Source organism: Ambystoma mexicanum, chromosome 3q (genome assembly GCF_040938575.1).
Source record: "Ambystoma mexicanum isolate Mex_15411 chromosome 3q, UKY_AmexF1_1, whole genome shotgun sequence".
NCBI lineage: Eukaryota > Metazoa > Chordata > Amphibia > Caudata > Ambystomatidae > Ambystoma > Ambystoma mexicanum.
In genome coordinates this window covers 1,145,979,053-1,146,004,937 of record NC_090926.1, presented here as the reverse complement: position 1 = coordinate 1,146,004,937, position 25,885 = coordinate 1,145,979,053, and the positions used below count along the sequence as shown (strand labels likewise).

The 25,885-nt window shown below is 46.1% G+C and overlaps 1 protein-coding gene across 4 annotated transcripts in view; it reads left to right on the top strand.

Annotated features, from left to right (window-relative positions):
- The window catches only part of LOC138447689 (serine/threonine-protein kinase N1-like), a 1,645,716-nt gene that overhangs the window by 557,625 nt on the left and 1,062,206 nt on the right, over positions 1–25,885 (top strand). Inside the window, exon 1 of one of the 4 annotated variants that reach the window (XM_069603963.1) lies at positions 19,431–19,450. The exons of the other annotated variants lie outside the window; for them this stretch is intronic. The gene's annotated coding sequence lies outside the window, so the exon portion shown is untranslated. Of the gene's footprint in view, positions 1–19,430; positions 19,451–25,885 lie in introns of those variants that run through there. 4 annotated transcript variants of the gene reach the window in all.

The window sequence follows — 25,885 nt, the reverse complement described above, 5'->3', positions numbered from 1 at the left end:
ATATTCTCAAATAATGTGCTGTAAAATGCACCATTTAAACAGATTCTTTTAAAGGGACTGCCTACATTACTTGGGGTTCGGTCGCTTGTGCTAATTAATGGGAGAAGTTAATTCTCCACTAAAGATATTCACTGCTGTAACTTACTTTGAATGGTTTACAATGCTAGTGCACCCTCAGGTGCCACCTGCAGCTGGTCACAAAAAGCTGACCCTGCCACTGACATCCATACAATAATTTTAATGCACAGTGGGTATCTGGTACCTTTTGGGTTCTAGAGGTCATGCATCGTCCCCACCCACCCTTGTTTCTACAATAGGTGAAAGATGTAAGGTTTGATTCAAAAACTCACATCACTCATCTACTGCAACGCACAGAGAAACCAGCAGCAGCATGATGTATATTTTCATTGCGCGATGGCCCTTTGAGGTAAACTAGCCATGGTATGTGTATGAATATCTGTTTACCACATTGTTCTCAGTAAGAAGAATCTTATACAGATTAACATTTGACGAACATTGTCATTCCCCACAAACCTAAGAACGGCTAACGCTACTCACCCCCTACCACCTGATGCACTGTTCACAAGGACAGTAAGTGTGTCACAGAGCCCACGTTTTGGGTGCACCGCGCAGGCACTGACACTTTATGGACTTGTCAGCTCACTTCAAGAGGGTTCTTTCCTCTGACGTCCAGCGCTTCGGTGCACAGTTGCTGCTCATAGGGACGCCGGCTGCACACCTTGCCTGTCTTCCGGTTATTCTGCATTATCCTCAGACAGCAGTTCTTTGGGAGCTCCTTGACATTGGGCGGTGCTTCCTCTGCTTTCTTGCGTCCACACCTGCTTTCCAATGTGTTCCTCATCAGTCTGTTGCCTGTGCCCAGTTCTCTTCCAGAGCTCTTGTCGGCCTGCTCACCAGCCATGGCCACCTGTTGGCTTGCTGCACCTGTCGAATATGTGCCAACTGCTGCAAGGACTCCTACCTTTGGCTCAAGGAAGAAGCTGTTGCTTTCCTCAGGAGCCCTGCCATACCAAACATTCCTGGAAGATTTCCTAGTGCTCAGACATTTGATTGACTTAAAAAAAATAAACATACTACCTGCATATGTTTCTTTGGATCATTAAAACCACCAATCCGTGACAGATAGTGACAAAGTTGTATTACCCATTCATATACAACTCTAAAGCAAAAGAGTACTGAAGTACTCTGATTATAACAGAGTCTGGATGCTCCTGTTTCCTAGTGTCCGGATGATATGCTCTACAAGTGTTGGGATAATGGGAGGAAAGAAGGGCCAGTCTTCTCTTGATCCAATGGTTTCCTCAAACTAAGTCAGTCTCATCAAAGTTCCAGCAAACAGTTCAAAGTAATCCAAAACACGTGATGGTTGCAAAACAAAATTCCCCAGAACCTGTCCTTACTGTAGGTGCCATGTTCTTTGCCCTTGGTGGAAGAAACAGAACAGATGGTTCCTCTGAGTGACATGTTTTCTATCCCTGTTGCAATGAATCTCGGAATACATTTATCCTACAGTAAGCAGAATGTATTCCCTCTGTCAGTCTCATTAATCCAATCCAATCTTTATCTTTATGATTTTGGGGATTCTGAATTGCATTGTAATTGTTGGTCATTTAGCCTCGATACATCTGACCGAAATCAGTCTTGTGTTTGGCCTAGGCTACTTATTTGTTAGCTAGGGAGCCTTTGTGCATGTGCAGGCTCTTGTTTGGTCTCTGATTATGGTTGGTTGAATAGGGAGTTGTGGGAGCTCAGATTGAGCCAATCAGCTTACAGCCCCGCTTCCAATTTGTTCCTCACAGGTTCTTGATTTCTGACTTAATCCCCAGAACCCATCCTTTCTGCAAGCAAACAATTGTCTCTGGTGAATCTCCCAAAACCACCCCTTCCACATGAAACTAGCAGTATAGCTCAGGGCCACTCCCTGAAATCAATACTTCCTATAGGTTAACAGGCTTGCCACATCTTGGCTAATCAACAATACCTAGTCTTCCTACATAACACTAAAACTGTGTTTGTATATATAGTGCTTACTGGTGCAGTTAGATTCGCAATTTAATTATTGGTTCCCCAGTGCCCATTATTTTGACATGCAGCAGGTACTTTGACCCTTGGCAAACCCCACGACCCATGCTTTCCATAGTCCATCAGTGAAACCCCAAAATCTCTACTTCCCACAAAGGAAAGGTCGTTTTTGTTCCGGAGGAAAGTCCCAGATTTTACTTGCCTCTGAATCTGTAGTGCATCTATCATTCAGTGATGCCGCAGAGGACGTGGCAATGCCCCTGAACCCATCATTTCAACGTGTAAATGCATGTTAATCTTCCTGCCTTTGAGTGAGACAGTGTTCTGAATCGAACATTTGAAATTTAGTATTTTGTCCCTGTGTCAATTGACAATTCACGCTCCATAGAAAAAGTCCATCAATCTGTATGTCGCACTGCCCGGGTCTTGGTGAATCACCATAGCTCACCATTTCCACATGTACAAGTTAATCTCAAAAACTCATCCTTCCTAAGTGAAGCCCAGTCTTGAGTGAAACCACCCCTCCTGCTGGTGACCAGACCTTCGTTCCTACCGGCAGGCTGCAAACACATTGGTACACAGTGATTTACTTTGCAGCTGTGACTAGGCAGTAACTTTGTTAAGTAATGCTGCTACATCCCTCCAAAGTATCAATCCAAGACTTATTTTTCTTTTTTGAACGATTATTGGAAAATGCGGTTGTATTGATTATTGTATATAGTTTTTCTCTGTTTTAATTTACTATTAATGGTGATGATGAGTTGAAATGTTCTTCTCACTTTTGTAATGTCTCTGGATTTTATTATATGCTTCTTTTGTTGTTGTGTAAAGGTTTGAATAAACCATACACAAATAAAAAAATAAAAATAATTCTGGGTAAGAACCCCAGTAAAAAATAAAATCTCTTTCCAGCACTGCACATTATCCCATCTGTGACGTCAGCAGCACATGCATGTATTCACGTAGGATACAACACCTCTCCCTTTCTTACATTATCGACAAGGCTCATTACAGTCATAACACAGGGAGGACATGGCACGCCTATGGGTTGGGAAAGACCGCAGACATGTGCCATGCTAACTCATTTGCCACAACATTGCATCAAGCGTGCACAAATAGTTTCACTTAACAGAGAGGGTACGACATGACCTTTTTCAACTTCAGCACTTAATACTTGATAAAATATGTCGTTTATAAAAGCGTGAGATTTCAATTTAAGCCTTCCAGTACATGGCCCCCTTTGTCGTGGTAAACACGAACGCTTGTCATTTATTTATTAACACCTCCACCACAGAGTCTTCTATTGCAGGTCAGTGTTTTTCAGAGCAATGACAGTTATTGGCATGCTGTTAGAGCAGCTCAACTTTGTTTTTTAGGACTGTACCGATTGACATGCTAGTGTTGCAGCTCTTGACATTACACTTCTACACCATGACATCCATCGGCCAATTGAAGTTATAAACGCTCCCTAGCATGAACAATGCCACTGTCCTGTATTGATATATGTACACACAATGGAATGTAATGTCATTACTCCTATGTCCTGTCCCCTTTCCTCCATACTTATGGGACATTCTGTCCTGTGGGACGGGACCGGAGCACTTTGTAAAAGTATCAACATTTTGCAAACATTTTAGTCCTTCCTCTCTTTTACGCGGGGTAGTGCAACTGTAACCCCGCCCATCATGGCTCCGCCCCGCGCATCGCCCATCAGTCCTTTTCTCCGCTCGTTCAAGACTGGACGAACTTGCATCTGCGGAAGGTTTTTTCTTCCAGTTTCCTCCTCTCTGGCTCTCGCTTGCGATCGCGTGATAGTATGTCTATGCCTTTTCAGCTAGACTTCCCGAATTGTTCTTCCCGTCAGTGACGCTTCGCTAGGGCGGATCCCCATCCTCTTTGTTTAGAGTGTTTGGGTCCTGACCACCGGTGGGACTTGGGTTTTTATTGCAATTCCCTTTCGGTCCGGGCGCTTCAACGTCGGTTAGAGCGGTGGGAGGAGGTGTTTCAGCGCACTCCCCCTACGCATTTCCAATTCTTCATCGACGAGAAGAAAAAAAGCCTGGTAAGTTCTTTACTTTTTAGGGCACCCCGGCAGGGCCACTCCTTTCCGGGGTCTTCCCGGTCTGGGAGGAGCATCAAGGGCTCTGTTACCGGGGCTTGCCCTGAGGTGCCTTCTGGGCCTAAAAAGTGTACCGGAGTTTTCTCCGAGGGTCTCCATAAGGGGCCTGTTGACACCGGATCACAATCCGAGGCCCCTGCTGTGGGGGCTGTTTGTAGACCTAGTTCTACTGAGTCGTGGGTTACCAGAGCTTGCTCCGAGGTATCCTTGATTGGAGCTTACCTCATTTGTACCGGGGTGCGCCCCGAGACCTCGGCTGGGCTTGTCGGTAACGAACAGAAGTTCGAGGCCCGGCTTGAAGAGGCTTCTACCGGACTCTGGTCCGAGGCCTCTCGTTTAGAGGCTAAGGTAACCAACAGTTCTGAGAGGCCTGTTAAGGCCTTGTCGGTGAAAGGTTCTCGCTCTTGTGGTTACCCCAGAACTGTTCAGGGGGCAAGAAGTGAGGTTTCTAACCGTAATTCCTCCTTTGCCGGCAGTGCCGAGGTCCTCCCTGCGAAGGCTAGTTTGGCTATTAGCATGTCACAAAAACATCCTAGGCCACACATTACCGGCTCGGCCAATGTTCCTTGTGTTAAGGCTAAAATGAAGACCCCCTGACCCACTTGTGGGGACCCCTGCCTCACTTCCACATGTGTCGCAGTTCTCCTCAGGTGCCAACAAAATGGCGGCCGTTCCTGCCAAGACCATGGTGGCCATTTTGGACACAACCCTTAAAACTACACCATCGGCTTTAGGTGTAGGGGGTGCTCTTTCGGGTGAACATCGGTTTCCTTGTGCACAGTTTGACTGGAACGCTTGGATGCCTCTACCGCACAATGTCTCGCTGCCGGCGGCATCCGCGCCCTTGATTTATGTAGACAACAGTGGGGAAGGGCCCTCTTGGCAACCCTCTCCCCTGCGCCCTTGGAATTACCTTCCTCATGAGAGGCCTCCTCCTGTCACGTCTAAATCATCGGCGGAGGATGCCTTTTTCAGCATTTTCAGAAATGCATGCGTTCCGACCCCATGAATGAGTACTTTAGGGGCCTGTTTAGGGAAATATGCCTGCCTGTGCCAGCGGTACCGGCCACAGTGCCTGTGCCTCCAGCGCCCCCTTTACTGGCTGGGCCTTGCCCAACTCTTCCACCCCCACCTCCATTGTCTCCAGTGGACAAGGCGATTGTGGTGCCGGATGTGACTCAGCCTGATCCGGATCTATCGGATGATGTACAGGGCGATCAAGACAGCGAAGACCAGCCCCGCTCTATCGGAGCCTTTCACGACCGGGTGCTGGACAAGTCTGTTGGATGTTCAAGTACCCGAGGCACCTGCTCTGCAGGAGGGCTAGCTTTCGGGGGCGTTCATCCGTGTCTCCTTCGGAACATACTGGTTTGTTCTTGCAGAAGGACGTTTTGGCCGAGGGCCGTAGAGTCTGGGAGAGACCACACTCTGGACTGTTCGTCCTTAAGAAAATTGATGCACGCTACAAGCTTCATTCTTCGGAAGAGGTGGCCTTAGCGTCATGTCCACCCACCCCCTCCTCCACGGTGGTGGCTGAGACCACTTTGCAGTCCAGACCTGCGGCATCCTCCTCTACGACAGCTACACAGGTCCTGGGCAAGGAGGATAAGCTTCTTAACTCCCTTGGGAGGAAGATTTTTGCTAAGTCGGCCCTGCAATTGCGTCAGGCTAATGCAGAACTGGTGTTAGCGGGGGCGAATATGAAAATGTGGAAAGGTCTGTCGGAGTTTGAGGACTTCATCCCGGCTGAAAAGCTTGAGGACTTCAAGGCGGGTTTGTCGGATGCCAGGGTCCTGGCTCAGGATCTGCTGGAGGGGACGGCTCATCATGTCGACACTTCGGCCCGAGGCCTTATGCTTGGAGTGGATAGTTCTCGTCAGGCTTGGCTGCACGCCACAAAGTTCTCTATGGAGGTGCAGGATAAGGTTTTGGATCTGCAGTTTGACGGCAAGGAGCTTTTTCATTCCACAACGGATGTGGAGCTGACCAAAACAAAGGATAGCACCCAGACCACCAAGTCCTTGTCTGTCCTGGTGAAACCACCTTTTAGGACACAGAGACCGTTGTCACAGCCCTCCTCTGGCTTTAGGGGTTTTCTGGTCCGAAAATCCTGCAGAGTCGATACCTCTTCGGGAAATTCCTGCCGGAGGCAGCAATAGAGTCTATTTCTCCCGCTCCTCAGCCTCCTCCTCAGGCTCAGGTGGTGACGCCACCGAAAAACCAGCCAAATGAGGGTTCTCTTCGCTCGCACGAGACCCCGGTGGGAGGACGCATTGCGTCTCATTGGGCGGCGTGGCAGACCATCACCGAGGACTGGTGGGACTTGTCAGTCGCTCGGGCGGGCTTCCGCTTCCTTCTTCCCACTACCCCACCCATTAATCCTCCTTTCCAGCAGTCTGGGCCGCCCTCCCTCAGGGCCGAGATCCAGAAGTTACTGTTTCTCGGAGCGGTGGAACCCGTTCCCCTAGGGGAACGAGAGGAGGGCTTCTACTCCCGACTGTTTACGGTGCCAAAATCCAACCAGGCTGGCCTGCACACCATTCTAGACCTTTCCCAGTTCAATCTTTTCCTATCCCTAGAGAAATTCAAGATGATCACGCCTGGTCAGATAAAGTCCTCTTTACAGATGGGCGATTGGCTCAGCGTGGTGGACCTTCAGGATGCGTACATGCATATTCTGAGCTGGAATCCACACCGGCGTTACCTGCGTTTCTCTGTGGGAGCGGAGCATTTCCAGTTCAGAGTGCTTCCCTTTGGCCTCAGCTCGGTACCGCGTGTCTTTACGAAGATGATATCGGTGATTGCAGCTTATCTTCATCTGCAGGGTATCCATGTGTAGCCTTACTTGGACGATTGGCTGTTGCGCAGCCCTTACCCGCTGAAAGCCGCGTGTAATCTTCAGTCTCTCCTCCAGTCTCTCCTCCAGCTCCTGTTCCACCTTGGGGTGTCGGTGAACTGGCGGAAATCTTCCATGACGGTTTCTCAGGACTTGATCTTCTTGGGTTTTCGCTGGAACACGATAGACTGCAGAGTTTACCTGTCCGGGGACAGAATGGCGGATCTGTTGGCCACGTGTCAGATGTTTGCGCAGTCGGAGAGCATGTCGGCCTGGTGGTTCCAGAGGCTTCTTGGCCTCATGGCCTTGTGCGTATTGGCTCTTCATCTTGCTCGACTCAAGATGAGGTGGACTCAAATGGCTCTTCAGAGCTCTTGGCGTCAGGCGGTGGATCCAGCACTCCAAGATGATTTTGATTCCGGCTTCCATGAGGGCCTGACTTGGTGTGGTGGTCGTCTCTCAGCAACCTGTCAGTGGGTGCGGGGGGGTTCAAGACCCCGCCCTGATGGTGACGGTCATAACGGACTCCTCCCTCCTAGGGTGGGGTGCGAGGTTGGATGATCTTCAGGTCTCGGACCTTTGGTCGCCCCAGGACAAGCTCCTTCACATAAATCATCTGGAGCTTCTGCCGATTTTCCTAGCGCTCAAGGCATTCAGGCTGGTCATTGCCAACAAGGTGGTCCGTATCCGCACGGACAATTATGTATTACATCAACGAGCAGGGGAGCACCAAGTCTCCTCCTCTTGTGGATCTGACTGTCCAGATTTGGGAGTGGGTGGTTCGTCATGGTGTCTGGCTGGTAGCAGTGCACATCCCGGGCCAGCTGAACGTCATGGCGGATGCCCTCAGTCAGCGGACAATGCTCAGCTACGAGTGGGAATTGAAAGCGGAGATCCTCTCACGGATATTCCTGTGTTGGGGCACACCGAAAGTGGACCTCTTCGCAACATTGGCAAACAAACTTCCTCTGTATGCCTCCAGAAATGGTCTGGGAACCTCCTCTCTGGGTGATGCTATCGAGATCCCTTGGCACAACATGAGGGCCTACGCTTTCCAGCCTCTGCCTCTGATTCATCGGACGATTTGCAAGCTGCGGAACACAGTGAACTTTACTCTTCTGCTCATAGCCCCGTGGTGGCCGGCCAGGTTCTGGTTCTCAGAACTTGAGCATTTGTCGGTGTGTGCACCGATCAGGCTAACGGTGAGTACCGATCTGCTTCACCAGAGGGATCAACAGCTGTGGTACCCCTCCCCACAATCATTCAGCTTGGCGGCATGGTGCCCGAGTTCAGGTCTTTAGAGCATCTCAACCTGTCTGCTGATAACATGTGAATAATTCAGGCAGTCAGGAAGCCCTCAACGAGGTCTCAGTATAAGAGCAAGTGGCTTCGGTTCTGTCACTGGTGCTTAGCCAAACAGCTGGACCTCAGGGTGGCTACAATTAACACGGTGTTGTCCTTCGTGTCTCACCTAGCAGAATCGGGCATTCATGTTCTGTCATGCAGAACTTATCTTTCGGCGGTAGGCGCCTACCTATCCACGGACCAGTGCTCTTATTCACTGTCAAATCCGGTGATTAGGAGGCACTTTGTCGGTTTGACGCATCTTTATCCTCTGGTTCGCAAGCCGCACTCGACGTGGGATCTGAATGTGGTCCTTACGGCGTTGTGCCATAAACCGTTTGAACCTGTGGCCACGGTGGACCTTAAGCACCTTTCGTGGAAGGTGTCTTTTTTTGGTTGCCGTTACTTCAGCAAGGCGTGTGAGTGAGCTCCAAGCTCTGTCGGTGGAGCATCCCTTCTTGGTTTTCCACAAGGATAAGGTGGTCCTACGGACAAATCCTTCTTTCCTGCCAAAGGTGGTCTCCGATTTCCATTTGAATCAGTCAATCTCCCTGCCGGTCTTCTTTCCAAACCCGGCTTTAGAAGCGGAAAGGGTTCTACATTGCTTGGATGTTAGAAGTGCTCTTAAATTCTATCTGGACAGGACATCTGAATTTAGGACCTCTTCTCAACTATTGGTGACCTTTGATAATCCTCAAGGTAGGCCGCCTCTAAGGCGACTATTTCCAGATGGATTGCGGCCTGTATTACGGAATCTTACACTGTCCAAGGTCTGCAGCCTCCTAAAGGAATTCATGCGCACCTGGTGCGGGGCCAGGCAGCTGCAGTTGCCTTTCAGAAATATGTCCCCTGGGAGACCATCGCAAAGGCGGCTACATCGGCCTCTCCATCTGCTTTTTGTAAACATTGTCTAGACCTGAGCTCCAGATCTGATGCTCAGTTTAGCCAGTCTGTGCTGAAGAACCTTTTTCAATAAGGGATTTTCCATCCACCCGTAGTTCCTGTGAGGAGTGCTTGGGTATCTCCCATAAGTATGGAGGGAAGGGGACGGGACGTAGGATTATAACCAGGTTACTCACCGTAGTGACCACCTTACTCCTAGTCAATAATCCCCTTTCCTCCATATGCCCGCCCGCCGTCCCCTCTAATAAGGTTCCTCTTTTATTGCTTAACAGTCTCTGACCTGGCAATAGAAAAGGACTGATGGGCGATGCGCGGGGCGGAGCTAAAATGGGCGGGATTACGGCTGCATGCAGTATCCCTGCGTAAAAGAGAGGAAGGACTAAAATCTTTGCAACATTTTGATGCTTTTACAAAGTGCTCCGGTCCCGTCCCGTCCCGCAGGACGGAGGAATGTATGGAGGAAAGGGGACTATGGACTAGGAGTAAGGTGGTCACTACGGTGAGTAACCTGGTTATTCAACACTGTCACTATATTTTTATCAGAACACTATAATTCGCCTAAGCATTATTGGCCTGCAACTGTTGCAGCTCTGGATATTACCATTCTACGCCATGCCCTCATTCTGCCAGTCGCCATTTACACACTCCCTAGCATTAACATTTGTCGCTCTGTCATTTATTGGCATTTAATATCACAATGTCATTTGTTGATGCCTTTAAGAATAGTGTAATTTATTGACATGTCGTTTACTAACCCTACAGTTGGTTTTGCGTGTCTTTTATTGACATACCAACCACTGGCATGTCTTCCGTTGCCATCTCTAAGGCCAGCGTTATTTAATGAACAGGCCAAGATTATTAGACCAATGGCCTGTCTTGTATTGCCACCCAGTAACATAATGTATTGAAACCATTTATTGATACAGGTTGACACCATGACATTTAAAGGTATGCCACAGACGTTTGCTGACATATACGATGGAAGCATATAGACAAACCAACTGTCCTATATTTTTAGGAAATATAGTACCAATCTTAACATGCACCAAACTGATGTATTGACCATATTAGCATGCACTACAGACATTTGCCAATATGCACTAAATTATTTGATTTACCTTGTTGACCAATGAACGTTTATTAGAACGTCACGTATAGACTTTTCATTTGACACCTGTACATATGTCTTTTATTGAAATGTTATTTGATGCCATTTTAACACTGTCATTTATTGACCAGATAAAGTTTGACATGTTGTTTATTGGAACTCCTTAAAAGCAGTGTCAATTATTGTCAAGTCATGTTTTAATAATGTATCATAGCAATGCCATTTACAATCATGTAATTTTTGACACAGTTCGGCGCAACTGCTGTAGACATTTACCGAGATTCATGAAACACTATTGGCATCAATGATTCAAGGTTCCACACAACATGCCATCGCTCACCCTGATCGAGAGACCAAGGGTAAACTGCATTGTATGTGTAGGTAAAAATAGTTGTGGCGGTGTTAAATCTAAAACCCGATTAGTGTCATGGGTTGATGGCACCTACAATGTGTGTTGCTTTGATGCGCAGAGTAATTGATTGACCAGGAGAAATGCAGGAGCTATGTAATGGGAGGTTGCTGCTGCCTTTGGAGAGGAACTGTTCAATTTTGCTTCATTAATCTTTAGGTAACGGCTTGCCATATAACTGTTGGCAGCAACAAAGCAGCTACCCACGCATTGTCAGGTTAGGCGTGGCAAGTAATGTCATTGGTGGCTTATGATTTTGCACAGAGGTGCTGCAACAGAGGAGAATGCTGTAGTGTTCTATATAAGACTTGCTCGGATTCAGTGAGGAAGTGGATTAGTCTGAGGCATTGGACCCATCCAGAGAGGAAAGCTGCGAATGCAGAGCGGGAAGAGCGAGATACTGCCAAGAGGTGGTTAAGCAGACTTTGATGGTCTATGGTGTTGAAGGCTGCACTGAGCTCTTGAAGCACTAATAGACTGGTCAGTTCTGTCCGATACTTCAAGAGCATATGTTCTGAATCTTCAATTTAAAAAAAAATGATGTATTTTTTAATCACGTTGTACAGAGCATTTGTAATAATCAAAGTCTATAAAGTGCATTTTGTATATACAATATTTACACTGTGTCCTTTGAGTTAGGCAGCCTGGCCATGGCTACCTGGAAGGCCCAAGTAACTGTAGTTAGTCGTTTTTGCTGCTCCTCATTCTGGGTCTTAATCCTATGGGCCATGTATCCTGGGTAGCCCAGGGCAGCAGCAGAGGGGGCCCCACCACAGTACTAACCCAGGCTGTATATGTCAGGTGCGGGCTAGGGTTGTCCTGATGGCATGGGGGCATTGTGACTTCTCAGGCCGGGCCGCTTATATCAGGACCGCCCAGTGCAAGCTGCAGCCGCAAGTACACCAGTGCAGTCTTACCAGCTGGGCCACATATGTCTGGAGCATCCGTGCCAGTGTTGTAGCCGCAGTGGGGCTGCTGAACAGTTCCTCATCCGGGCTGCATATGATAAATGAGGCCTGAGGATTAACAGCAAGTGGCAAAGGGCCGGCGTAGGGTCCTTCTTCAGCGCAGAGCGGCCCAGGGTTGAATTTGGGCGGCCAAGCGTGGATAGATGGGCATGCGTTGCTTCCTGCAGCACTACCCTTTCCTCTGGGAGCGCTGCATGGTGAGCCAAGGCATGGCTGTGAGCAACTTGCTGTGCCCCTTGTGGTGTACATTTAAGGCCCACGACAAAAATCCCTTTACCTCAAAACCGCATGGAAATATTTCGGTAAAACGGCTGCGCTTTTCTTTCCTTGTCGCATGAGTGGGGAGCACTGAATACAAGAAATGCCACCAAAAGAAGTGCTCTGCATTGTTTTTACCTCCATCTGAGAATATCCTACATGCAGAACGGTATTACCTTTGCTGTTCTGTTTTCTGAATATATTATTGTACTTGGGGGCGGAGGGCTGCAAATCCATGTACATTATGCTTTCCACTCCTGCCCCCCACCACGGCCTTCCAGCAGCCTGGCTGAGGGCCAGCAATTGCAGTCAAACCAGTTTGGCAGGAAAGCTCGCCTACTACTTTTTCGCACCTACCAGTGAACTGATGCTGCCAGGACATGTGGTCTGTTCTTAGTGGGCTGAGGGTGTGATAATTACTGGTTTCACCAGACTGGCCGGCAGGACTGCCATCAAATACAAAGGAAGGTAGTGAAGCCCTGTGTTTGACTTAAAGGTGTGATTTCCTTCAAACACCCTCTGCCAGGAGGTTTTTTGTGCAAGCCAAGCCTGGCAGAAGACATCTGGCTGTGGGGTGTTGAGGACCGCCCACACAAGGTACTAATTTGGCCCATTGATTTTAAAAACTGTTGTACATCAAGACATTTTGCCCAGCACCCTAAATAAGCTGTAATGTTATATTATGCCAGTATTTTATGTGATTTTCTAAACGGGCAAAATGAGACCCAAGGCATGGTGCTAGTACCTGGAAACTGGAATGGCAGGAAAAATTAATTTCTGGGAGAAGTATAAATGATACAGACTTGGTGAAAATATGCGAAATAGTAAGGGGCATATCTGTAGCCATTTGCAGAATTGTAAAGATTATAGTTCTCCTGAAAATGGCAAAATTGTGCCAACAACACACAATTAGTTTTCGGACGGGCCAATTTCTTGTGAAATATGGGATTTGCATATCTGCTTTTTATGATGGTGACTAGTGTAAATATGAAGTTTTGATCCATAACTTATTTTTGGTAAAAAGTAACTGTGGTGAGACAAAGCAAGTCCTAAAACGCACACGCATAAAATGTCAGTTCCTCTGAAGCAATCAGCCCGGAGAGATGTGGGGACACCAGTAGCCTGGCCTATTCCAGTAGAGGGGCAAGTCCATAGTACTTTGGCCCAGATTATAAAATGCTTTGATGTCACTTTGCCTATATAAGCAGGAGACTGGGAAACACTGGGGACAAGCAACTGAAAACCAGATCCAGAGGCAGCTGAGTCCATCCAGGCAGGATCTTCCTGATCCAGGCAGAACCACCCATCCAGGCATACCCAATAATCCAGGGAGAAAAGAGGAGAGGTTGCTGATCCCCTTTAGGAGAATCCAGTGACCAGACCCCTTGCCCAGCTGTCCCCATCCAGGAGAGCCTAACTGACCCATTAACCAGATCTCTTGACCCCGCGGCCCAATGACCAGATCATTAGCCCCGCTGCCCAGAGACCCTGCTGGCTGTCCAAAGGACCAAACTCAAGTGTACCTCGTAAGTATCGCATCACCCAGTACCCAACAACTGCAAATCCTGCCCTTTTACCTTGCATCTGGTTCAAATCCCATTATAATGCCATAAATACCCTAGTCATTTCCCAACTTGCCAGTATCCTCTGTCTACCCTTTCCTTAGAAGAATCTGTGTTAGTCCATATCTGTTGGCCTATTTCTTTTATAATTATTTCAGTTATCTGTGTAAACCCTTAGTACCATTTTGAGATAAATGAATTCCCCTGTAAGGAGGTACGTAGTACAAGCCGGTTGAAATTCAAAATTAACCCCCTTGCGTGCAGTGTCTTTCCTTAAGAATATAGTTATTAAAATAAAGTCTCAGTAGAATTATTCATTGTGCAACCAAAACCGAATTTGCCCATGTATTTTGATTTTCTTTAAAATCCGACTTGCATTTCCTCTAGAAAAACCTACACTATCATCCTATAAAGAGTCATCCCTTCCACTCAGTATCCTATCTGTTCTGTGCCTTTGTTTCCCATCCCAAAAACAGATTTCGATTTTGACTGCTAAGCCCATTTTCTTAGCGGTTTGCTAGTTTAAAGCCTGTGTGAAATAAGACATTTCAATTCTCCTGCGTGTGATTTCTGCTGCATTGTTTTCCTTCCCAAAATGCATTTTCTACCCTGTGTTCACGTTGCTTTAGTGCCCCGCTCAGTAGCCTGTAAGCTTCCTGGTCTCGGTAGTGCAGCCACACACATTTCTGGCCAAGCTATCCTACTGCAAGTGTAAACTGATCTATAAATAACTAGTGAAATCGGAGTATGCCATTTTGCTCATTTGTAAGGTTTTCATTTTTTTTCTGGCCTCTCCTCTTGAGGTAGTGGGCTATAGTTTCAATCTGATTTTTCCCCTCCTCATTCTGACTCCTTGCCACTACTTTCCATCCACAAAGAATTTAGCTAGCAGGTGTTTGGGGGGAGTGTTGCAGGAGGTGTGCGTAACCTGTGTGCCATCCATCATTTTGAAGAAAAGTAATTTTGCTTCTGTTTTCTATTAAAGATGTCTGTATATTTTGTTAGGATTTGGAACTAACTGTATTGTGGGAATCATTTGAATTGTATTGCCACTACTTTGGTGGTTTCTGCCCAAGTATTTCATTTTGCTTGATTTTTCATTTGATCATAAAATAAATATTTCATTGTTATAAACCGGCCTGGTTCGTAGTCTATTGCGACACAGGGTATTTGTTAAGGTGGGTGTGAGATGGGTTGGGTGCCTTCTCAAAGTAGAATCCGATAATCAATAAACATAGAAAAGCATTTTGATTGTGTGCCACATTGTCAGTGGAAAGAGACCCTGGCGAGAGTGTGCCGTGTTCTAAAACCTTTACTCCCTCCGACAACGGGGTGCTGCCTAGATAATTGCAACCCGGGCCGCGGAATTGATTGCGGTGCCCCTCTTGGCAATGGGGTGCAGCACCTGTATATATTGTGGTGGGCCGGAGGTAGCACTCTGACAACTGGACATGGTTAAAATATACGTTTTTATTAACAACAAAAAAGTCCCTCAACTAGGCCTGTTGCTGTGCTGGAGTTTCTGATCTATCAAATTAAATAACATAGGTGCTAGTCAGGATGTCTTACATAACACAACACTGTCCACTTTCCAAACCTAAACTACTTAACTGGCCCTACTACTGTACAGAAAAGAATCAAAAGTAGTACAGCTGAATATTCTGACTTAGTGTGTTGTTGGGTGGTGCTTGACCACCCTAAAAACAAAATGCATTTTGAAATGTCCTTCTCGACTTCCCAGGCTTTCGACTCTCGTCAAAGTTTAAATAAAAATCCCCAAAGTCTTGTATGAAGGTGAAATTACTCCTCTGGTCTGGTTTCCCTTCAGTCTTTGTAATACACAGAACAATAACTGAAATCTTACTTTTAGTAATTTGCAGACCTTAATCGGAACAGTTTTCAAAAGTTGTTTAATTCAAATGAACAGGATGATTTTTACTGGACCCTCCCACACACTTCCGACGACCTGTACAAGTGCATTTCCTCCTCCTTTTTTTATTGGGTTTTGTATTATTGAATGTAATTATGGTAGCTCCTTTGGCTCTCCCCTTAAGACCAGTAACCTTGTTTGTAGTGAAAAAGTAGGTCCCAAATAATTGATATCTCCATCCGGTCCATGGACTCACTTCTGGTTGTGTCCGCGGACGCCCCTTGACCAATCAGAAGCCATGTATTGTTCGCAGACATCATACGCGGCCGCTGATTGGTTGATACAAAGCGAGAGGTACGTGAAAACTTCAAACAGTGGCCATATTGAATCCGCAAACCACAACCTTTGTCCTCAGACAGCACGGTACAATATCATTGTGGAAAATACATTTGGGATTATTTTGAGGATGAAAGTGTCTGGGGAGGGCAGGGGTGAGAAGAAATTGAACCATTGTTATGGGTGAAAAATTGCTGTGGGGTGCTTGCCGAGTCCGCTGTCTTTTTTTTTTTTTATTTAACCCTCCGCGACCAACACAGACACTGGTTCGCTGGCATATTTTGTGGTGCGGACACAGACATCTGTCCGGTGACGACTTTTCGGCTTGAAGGTGTGATGTGATGAGTTTATTACTTTTGATTTTATAGTTATGTAATGAAACTAGTGAGTTATATTTGTGTATGTGTAATTAACATTTTCGTGGCTGTGGAAGTGGCTAGAATGTTTGTGACATGGTTGAAGTATATTATTGCCCAAGAATCTGGACACTGGCCATGGCCACGGTAATTATCTAATGAATGTGAATTGTGAAATTAATAATTTGGTTATTGGCCTTACATACAGTAATAAGTCTGACACTGGGTATGGACACAGTAATGTTGTAATGGATGCCAACATTGTTAAACAATGTGCACATTGGGCATACCTATAGAGTAATTTGTTTATTTTGGGTTTAATGGAAGCAACAGTGTGGTTGCTGGTCATGGATAAGATAGTGCACTTAGTTCAACATCGTACAAAATGCTATAATCTGTGCTTCTTTGTAAAGAAAATGTTAGTTATAGAACATAGTTTGCAAAATATAATTAGTTGTATACATTTACTTTTTTTTTTACCCTCATACTTAGTACATTGTATGTACTTTATTATGTATAACATTTGTGTGTGGTACACAGTGTATTCACATTTACTAATCATTGGGGGAAAACATTCAAAGTGGATCGAAAAAACCCATTTTATACTTGTACCCAGGTACAAGTATACCCAGGTACATATGTACTTGTATTAAGTAGTACAGTGGTAGTATGGGTGAATTGGGTACATAAATAGTTGATGCTGAGTTCTAAGGGTAATTAAGCAATATTGTTTCTGTATTAAATAGTTAGATAATCATTGGCATATTCGAATTGTATAGTTTTGTAAAAATAGTATAGTGTTAGCATGGATGTATAAGTATTTATTTATTACATTTATATAGCGCGCCTAACCATCAGGCATCTGGGCGCTTGACTTAAGAAGCGGTTACATGTGAGTTGCTTAGGATATTCATACAGATAATGGTTACATAATAGTTACATACTTGTACACTAGTTGTTTGAGTAAGTTATACAGTAGCAAGTGCAAAGGAACTTCCGACAGCCGGGTGCTATAGGTTCTCAACAGACAGTAACATTGACAAAGGATTGTGTAAGTAATTTCGAAAGTACAGTTGCACAGGCTTGCGAGGTGACAGTCAAAGCATAGGCGTAGTTAGTGTCTCTAGGTTATTGTAGGTGGGCTAAGTACTGGGTACTTGGTGCTCACTGGCAGGAGCTGGGCTGGTTCCTTTGTCCTGGTTGAAAAGACACGTTTTTGGCTTTATTCTGAAGGACGATAGGGAAGGGTCTGTCCTAAATTCAGAGGCCAATGAATTCTAATAGTTTGTTGCAAGAACGGGGAACCTAGAGCCGCCCGCTTTCTGTCTTTTTTAAATCTTAGAGAGTTCAGTTGCCCTAGGTAGGCTGAACAGGTAGGTCTATCTTAGTTTTTGAGATCAGGTTGGTAAGGTAACGTGGAGCGGTGTTAGCTAGGCGTTTGTGGTTGAGGGATAGTACTTTGAATTTAATGCACTCTCTGACTGGTAGCCAATGGTTATTTCTCCTAGCAGTGGCGAAGTGGGCGGACTTCTGGTATTGAGAGCAGCTCTGACGGCGCTATTTTGAATAATATTGGAGTTTTTTAATATTTTTAGTGCAGGTACTTGCGAAGATGGCATTGCAGTATTCAATCCTCGCGAAGATGGCCTTGCAGTAGTCAATCCTCGAGAGTATTAGTGCTCTGGCTAACGTGATGCGATTTTCCAGAGTAAGGTAGGGTCTGCATGCTGTGAGGAGTTTTGTGGTGTACGAGGAGGCTGAAGAGATGGCGTTCACTTGACTGGTGATGGTAAGTAAGGAGTTAAGGTACACCCCTAATGTCTTGACTTCTTTGGAGACTGATTTTGTTCCCATCTGTATCAAAGGCTTGGTAAGATGGTGGAATCTTCTTGAGTTTCGTCAGGCAACCTATGATTAGGATCTCAGTTTTATTGAGACAGTTCGTTTTCGGCCATCCAGGCCTGAATCGTGAGGTAGATAGCATTGAGCGCTTTAGCGTCTGTGTCATAGTCCCCAGTGATTGCCAGGATAATTTGGGTGTCATCAGCGTAGTTTGTATAAGTGACACCCAGATTATCTAGTTTATCAAAGAGGGGTTTGGTAAATGCATTATACATGGTAGGGCCTACACATGAGCCCTGTGGTACACCACATGTGACTGGCATAGGGTGTACCGCTGCTGAGGCTGAGAAGACTTGCATTGATTGATTCGAAAGGAATTCGTTTATCCAGCTTATGGCGTTGTTGGAAAAGTGGGCATGGCTGGCCAGGTGGCGGCATAGGATTTTGTGATTTACTAGATCAAATTCCGCCGAGACGTCCAGTAGGAGTAAGATGGCTAAGTCACATATCTCTTATTGGGTCCATTTGGGTTTTAAGATCGACCAGGGCTTTTTCTGTGCCATGGCCAGGACGAAATCCTGATTGGCAGAGGCCGAGAAAGATGTGCCATTCTAGATAGTTTTGAATTTGTACATAGGCCATTCTTTTAGTATTTTTAGAAGGAATGGCACTGTTGTAATAGCCCTGTAATTGCTAGGCAGGTTAGGCTCTATTGTTTTTTTTTTAAATAAAGGGATCATCCAGGCTTACTTCAGGTTATCAGGCACTTGATTGGATGCAAAGGAGTTATTTATCAGGATAATGATAAAAGGTGACAGATTGTATGCACAGTCTTTGATTAGTTTGATTCTAAACCTGATGTCATGTTTTCAGTGTATTGTAATGAAGGAATACAGTTGTTTGTGTGTAGTTATATTTAAAGAAGTTAGATACCCATTGGCGTATTCTAACTGCATATTATTGTAATTGTCAATTTTACGTGTAATTTAATTAGTAAATTTGGGTTTGAGGAATATTAAGTAGGCATTTGTTAGAGTTGCCTGTGACCGATGTTTGAGTAACAGAAGTGTTAGATTCAAACCAAAACATATGCAGTATAGTTACTTGCAGTAGTTGTGGCACCAGCGTTTTATATTATACCTGATGTTAAGGTTTCGTTGCCAAGAGATACTTGGGCGTTTGTAAAGTTAGTGAGTTTGCAGTTATTTTAATTTTCATCTACATTGGATCTTAAAAGAATTAATATTACATATTGGGAATGTGAATCTGTAGGTTGGATCGATTATCTGAGTTGCAGAAAGAACATAATATGCCATGATTTGCATTTTGTAGAAGCTGTTGAAATGGAATTGAATCACATTTTCTTATAGATACATACAACAAGGACAGGGCCATATCCTGTCTGGCCTTTCTGGCCCCCGCTCGAGAAGACTGCTGTGCATACATGGGCTCCCTCAGCAGGCACCCTGACAGCACCTGAAGTCCCTCCTGTGCAGGTAAGCCTGGCTGGGCTTTTTCCTTTATACAGAGAATCGAATGCATCTTCAAACATGGCCACCACCTTCAAGCAGATCGTGGATCTGCAGCCTCCAGCAACCCGCCCACATGACATCTTGATTGGATGCCTCACTATGTTCCCAGCAAGGCCTGGTGGTGCCGTCAGGCGTTGCTGGCCCCACTTCTAGGACCCACAACAAGGACAGGCCCATATCCTGGCTGGCCCAGTCCGGCCGTTGCTGACCCAACAGAGACACTCTCTCAAAATCCACTCAAAACCAACTACCCCCCACTCCTCATTACCCACTACGATAAGCGCCACCGCTCAGCCAACACCCAATCTCACTACAATGAGGCACTACAAAGGTAAGACATGTGATGTTAACTGTTCTACTGCCTCTTATGACATGTATCCCTTGATAAGCCCATCCACAATACCTACTTTTCAGCCACCACGCCGCATTGACATAATCCCCTATCACCACCCATAACAATCCCAGAGCATTCATTCCCGAGGCCATTACCTGCTCCAACACTCTTCCTGGCCGCTGTGACCATGCCTCGACCTCCGCCCTGCATTCCGACAGGTCCCATGGCCCCCATGACTGTGCCCTGCCTCCCGACAGAACCCATGGGCCCCATGATTGTGCCGCGGCCTGCCCTCGCCTATCTCGCACCTTCCCTACCACCCGCACTTGAAATCAAACCCGATCCTAAGAAGACCGCTGCCCCATTAGCACTGCAGGCCCTGCCGTACAGTGAGGCCACTCATCTCAAATCCTGCCAGTGCCTTCCCCGAAACGGCACTCACCAAACTGATACATTGTTTTCCTCGCCACTTTGCTGCCACACACTGGGACATTACACATTCACATCCTCTAAGCTACATTGCAGTGCTCCTATCTTCTCTGAAGCTCCTAGACAAAATAATGTTTATCAACTCCTCTCACCCTACGGAATGTGTGAACACCATCCGCATTGCTGGCTACAAAATTAAAGCTACACCTTTTCTTCCTGCTGTTGCCTACCTGCAAGAAGACCACCCCAATCGCTCAGTCTTCCCCCTCCCCATGAAGCCCGTCCACCCCTCCACTGAGAAGCCAACCAACTATGCCCGTCTGACACCCCTGCACCTCTGCCACACCTACTACCCTCCCTTGTACTGGCACCCAACGCACCACAACACTTGCCTCACATACACCCCAAGCTAACATGCCTCAGCTCTACCCACCAACACTCTTATACAGACAAGCTCACGTCCATATGCGCACCAACACACATCCCCCCCCCACGCCAGACAAAGCTAGAATCGCATCCACCCCAGCCCCCCAACCTCTCTCTGGTGCACTCATCAATGCTCACTCCATCGTAGCTCACCCTTCAGATGTTCGTGACCTCATCACCAATCAGCACCTCGACTTCCTTGCAGTAACTGAAACCTGGCTACACACAGCCGCTGGCCCAACCCTCACCATCGCCATCCCAGCAGGCTACACCATCCTACGTAACGACTGCCTAACTCAAAAAGAGGGTGGAGTCGCTCTCATCCATAAACAAACTGGGCTTCCGCCCCATCTCTACCATAGCGCCACCATCCTGTGAAGTATTTAGCACTAAGCTCACAATCAGCTACTATGACTATCATTTACCGCCCTCCTGGCCCTGCTACCTCTGAGGATGCTACCAAGCAGCTCCTAAGCACAAGTATCAAACAGACATCCACATGTCGGTTTGATACTTGTGCCCCTAGGAGACCTGAACTTGGTGCTCAATGACCCCTCTGACAAAGATGCCATCTCACTGGTCAACTCCCTGGTCTTCACCCAATACATATCTAAACCTACCCACCAATTAGGTAGATCACTTGATTGGCTCTCGGCCCTCAACTGTCACATAACCAACCTAGCCATCACCCCAAACCTTTGGTTAGACCACCATACAATTACCTTTTTGATGCGAGCCCCCTGCGCCCAGAGCACCATCACTCACTCCCTCCCCCCAGCTATCACAAGATCTGCATGTAACCTCACTGAAGAGAAACTTCTACCAATCCTCACAGCAGACCACTCTCTTACTGCAGCTGCACTGCCTTCCAACCCTTTCAGTCTGGTTGATAATTACAATAAAGCCATCCTGTCAGCCATACATGCCATTGCATCCCTAAAATCCTGCAAAGCCAAACCCTCTACCCACACCAACTCCTGGTTCTCTCCAGACCTCCAGGTCATGAGAGCCAAAAAACAGATCCTGAAACCCCTTGGGCCATATCCTGCAAACAAGACTAATTTCCTCCATCTTTCTCAGTAATACAAACTAGCCATCTGCTCAGTCAAAGCCTCCTCCCTCTCAGATAGGATCTTTAAGGCCCAATCCCACTCATGTGAACTTTTTTTCGATTCTATGTGAACTGGAATCTCCCATCGCTCCCAAGGTCAACTTCACAAAAGACTGGTGTCAAAACATCCAAGACGCCCTCACTAACAAAATGGACGCAGTACAACTCCAAATTGAAGCCAAAGGAGCGTCAATCCTTGCAAAGAAAAACATGCCTGCGATAAGCTCTCCCTCCCCACCTTCCATTGCCCCCTCTCCCTTCCATTTCTTGCCAATTACTGAAGCAGAAACTGCCTCCCTCATCGCCACGCTGAAACTGTCTCGCTACCAAGGTGAAACATGCCCTGCCACCCTCGTCAAGGATTGTGCCATAGCCCTCATCCGCCTCTTTTCTACCTTCATCAACTCTACATTCGCCAACAATTCCATCCCTCCTAACCTAAGGGAAGCCTAGATATCACCTCTCATAAAGAAAATTCCGCTTGACCTTTCCATCCCCACAAAATGATAGGTCCATCACAACAATTCCCTTCTTGCTAAAAATCCTTGATCGAGCTGCATATATCCAAATACAAGCCTACCTAGAACAACACAAAATCCTAAACCCCCGCCAATCATGCTTTCACCCATGTCATGGCACTGAATCCACCCTCTTGAATCTGAAAAATCAAATGGATGACATTAGTGATGCAGGCAACCTTGCCCATCTCCTCCTCCTTGACCTGTCGGCAACATTTGACCTCATCAACCATCAGACCCTCTACGACCACCTCACCACTGCTGCCAACTTCTCCTTAGCTGCCTCCAAATGGATCGCCTCCTTTCTTACTGAGAGAACCGCCCGAGTATATGCAGGTAATGCTGCTGCACACCCTATGCATGTCCCTTGTGGTGTCCTGCAAGGCTCCTGCATCTCTCGGACACTATTATGTTTATACAAAACCCCTTACTGATCACCTTGCCTCTCTGGGGATTGCATTCACAAACTCCGATGATGATACTCAGATCTTCATCCCGCTTTCAGGTGACCATGAATAATACGCCTGCCAGATCGCCATCATGTATGACATCATCCAAACCTGGTTGGCCAAGCACCAATTTTGCCTCAATGATGAGAAGACTGAGATCCTAATCTTTGGCCCTCCCTCTGCATTGGCCAAGCACGACCAAGCCTACTGCGCCTTCACGATTGATGCCCGCACCATCCCGGTCTCCTCAGCCGTTAAAACTTTAGGCGTCTACCTTGACTCTAGCCTCTGCATGACCCTGCACGTGAACTCGATTGCCTGCTCGGCAGCGCGTGCGACCAAACTTCTGAATGCTTCCAAACACCTCCTCTCTGTACAAAACTGCCTAACCATCGCCAGAGCAGTGATAGGATCTCGTCTGGACTACTGCAACTCCCTCCTCGCTGGATAGACACTCCAGAGCGAAACATGAACCAACTCCAAACTATCCAAAATAATGCCATTCGGGCAGCACTGGACCTTCCCAAACGTACCAATGTTTCACCTTACAAAAGAGCAGCCTACTGGCTTCTGGTGAGAGAAAGGATTAACTTTAAACTACCTCTGCCTTTCCGGCCCTGCACCACCCTACCTATCGCAGAATATCTCTAGGAACAACGCCACAAGACCAACCAAATGCCATTACAGCCATAGACTTGACACCCCTCGTTTCAAGCGCAGTAAAGCAGGAGGGTCTAGCTTTCCATCCATTGCTGCATGTTTATGCAACAACATACGTCTGCACCTAAGGTCTGAAATGTCATATTGGCTGTTTAGGAAAAAAACTTAAAACTGTCCTATTCAATTGACTTGCTGCCAGCTCCTAACGACTATTGACAATGAACTTTACCTCACTATACAATTGAACCTTACACTGCAACCTCTTTCCCATCCTATGCAGTGCCCTGATTGGGGCGCACTACAAATTAAAAAATAAATAAAATAACTAAATACACACATCGTTTGTCAGAAATGTGCTCCTATGAAACATGATTGCAGAGATTGCATGCATCTTTCCACGCTTATGAAATTTGTGTTTTGTTAATAGGACTTGTAGTAAGTACATTAGGAATTATTGTGGATCTTCCTGTATTTTATGGTGAATTTAACCATTCCTGCACCGTAGTCCAATTCCTGTCTTTCTTCTGAGACACTGTATATAGTGTCGGGCTTGTTAGTGGCATTTCTGTGTAAGACCAGTATTTCTAAACACAACTGGTCTGAGCGGTTTAATTAAAGAGAAGATTGATCACTATACTTGCATAGCAATTTACTATTTATATGGACCAGAGAATGTTGTCCGTTTTGTTTGATGGTCCTGCATTTAGTTTTTCTTTGTGATTGTGGGGAGATCTGCTATGGCTTCTGTTTCTACTAGTTGTCCTTTTAAGTGATTTCATTTTTGAGGTGCAGGTTACATTTCCAGATGTGGAGTGTACAGTGCACGCAGCCTGTTTTCTAGGATGCAAGGAATGCTAGTGTTGACTTTGTTTGCATCAAAGTTAACTAAGAATAGACCATTGAGTGTACAAAGAGGTGAAAGTGCTATATAACTCATACCTTCTTTGAAGACTGTGCTGCAAATGTCAACAAGTGTGTAGTCGAGGGTTAGATCTTGTGACATGTGAATGGTGACAGCATATGCAAGGGGCAGAATTGTTCTCTGTGTACATACAGATCTTTGAAAAGAAGGAAACGTGCTGTTGTACGCAGTTTTTTTTTTGTTTATGCAGGTTTGTCAAAATGAATGTTAACCAAATGGATATTTTCATTTGCACATGTTTGGAAGCCAATAACTGTTCCAATTGCACCATTCACTAAACATTGTTGTACATGAGTTACATTTCGGTATCACTTCAGTTTGGACACAAAGTTAATAGTAGTTGCAATCCAGCTATGTTTGAAACACCTTTTATAGGCTATTCAGCCGTGCTCTTGCTTGTTGACACATAGGGCGTGTCATGCCATGCACTTTACTTTGTCTGTGGGGCTGATACGGACTATGGATTGCATCTTTTTTTTCAGCATGGTTTTGTTGAATTGGTTACAGCTTGCAAGGGTTGGCAATAAGCACACACATTTTTGTTTTTGATGACATCATTGCTCCATTAGATCAGGAGCATGTGTTTTGTCCATACAGCTCATGTATTCTACTTTTTAAGGAGGATTTTGTGCCTTCCGTAAGCAGACCAATTCTTTTGCTTTTTAAAATGTAAGCATATGTTCGATCTGAAGATTGGCACATGTTTTGTGTAAATTCTCTGTAACCAAAGTGACACTACAGATTAAGATTGCCAATGCTGCTGAGTGTATTACGGCATTCTTTGTGTCCTAATGTTTTGATTGTGTTGGCCTTTGACTGGTGTTAACTGTAGGTGGTCTCCCAAATCAATAACCGGGTTCCTCCAAAGAGTTCTTAGTTTTTAAGACTTCTGCATTCATAGATGAATTAAAGAAAGGATGAGGTTGGAAAACATGCTTACTTCATCTACTAGAAGGACTTTCATTTGTTGTAGAATTCTGTGTACTTAAGTCGCAGCTTCTGCTGACAATTTGTAATATTCTTCTTTGTTTTGGTGTTCTACCGGGAGGAGTAGTCATCAGTGTAAAGTTACACATCCCATGCAGTGGTTGAAATTGAGATTCGTAGAGCAGGACCTGGAAACAGCTCCTGGGTGCCAGGGATTTTCTTCCAAACAGGAGTTACTCCCATGAACCAGGAGCGGTTATGGCAAAATCTCATAAATGTCTTCTTGTCATGATGATAGGATATTATGATGCAAGTCATTTATAATGCACCTGTACACAAGTGTTTCTAGGCGCTGCAAGACAAGGGAGGGGGGACAGAGGAAAAACAATACAAACTATCTTACTAGGCCTTGAGACATTCAGATCGTGCAAGTGCGACAGCGCCAAAGAGCAGGGTGGAGCGAGAGGGGGACGTGCGATCAGGGCAGCAAAGCTCTGAGTAAGTGCATCCAGGGCAGCACGGCTCTGGGTAAGTGCAAAGAGTCAGGGGACTGTAGAGGTTACAGTTACAGCCCCTAAGTGTGCAGTGGCCCTGGGGTAGTGCAGGGGAGACTGATCATAGAG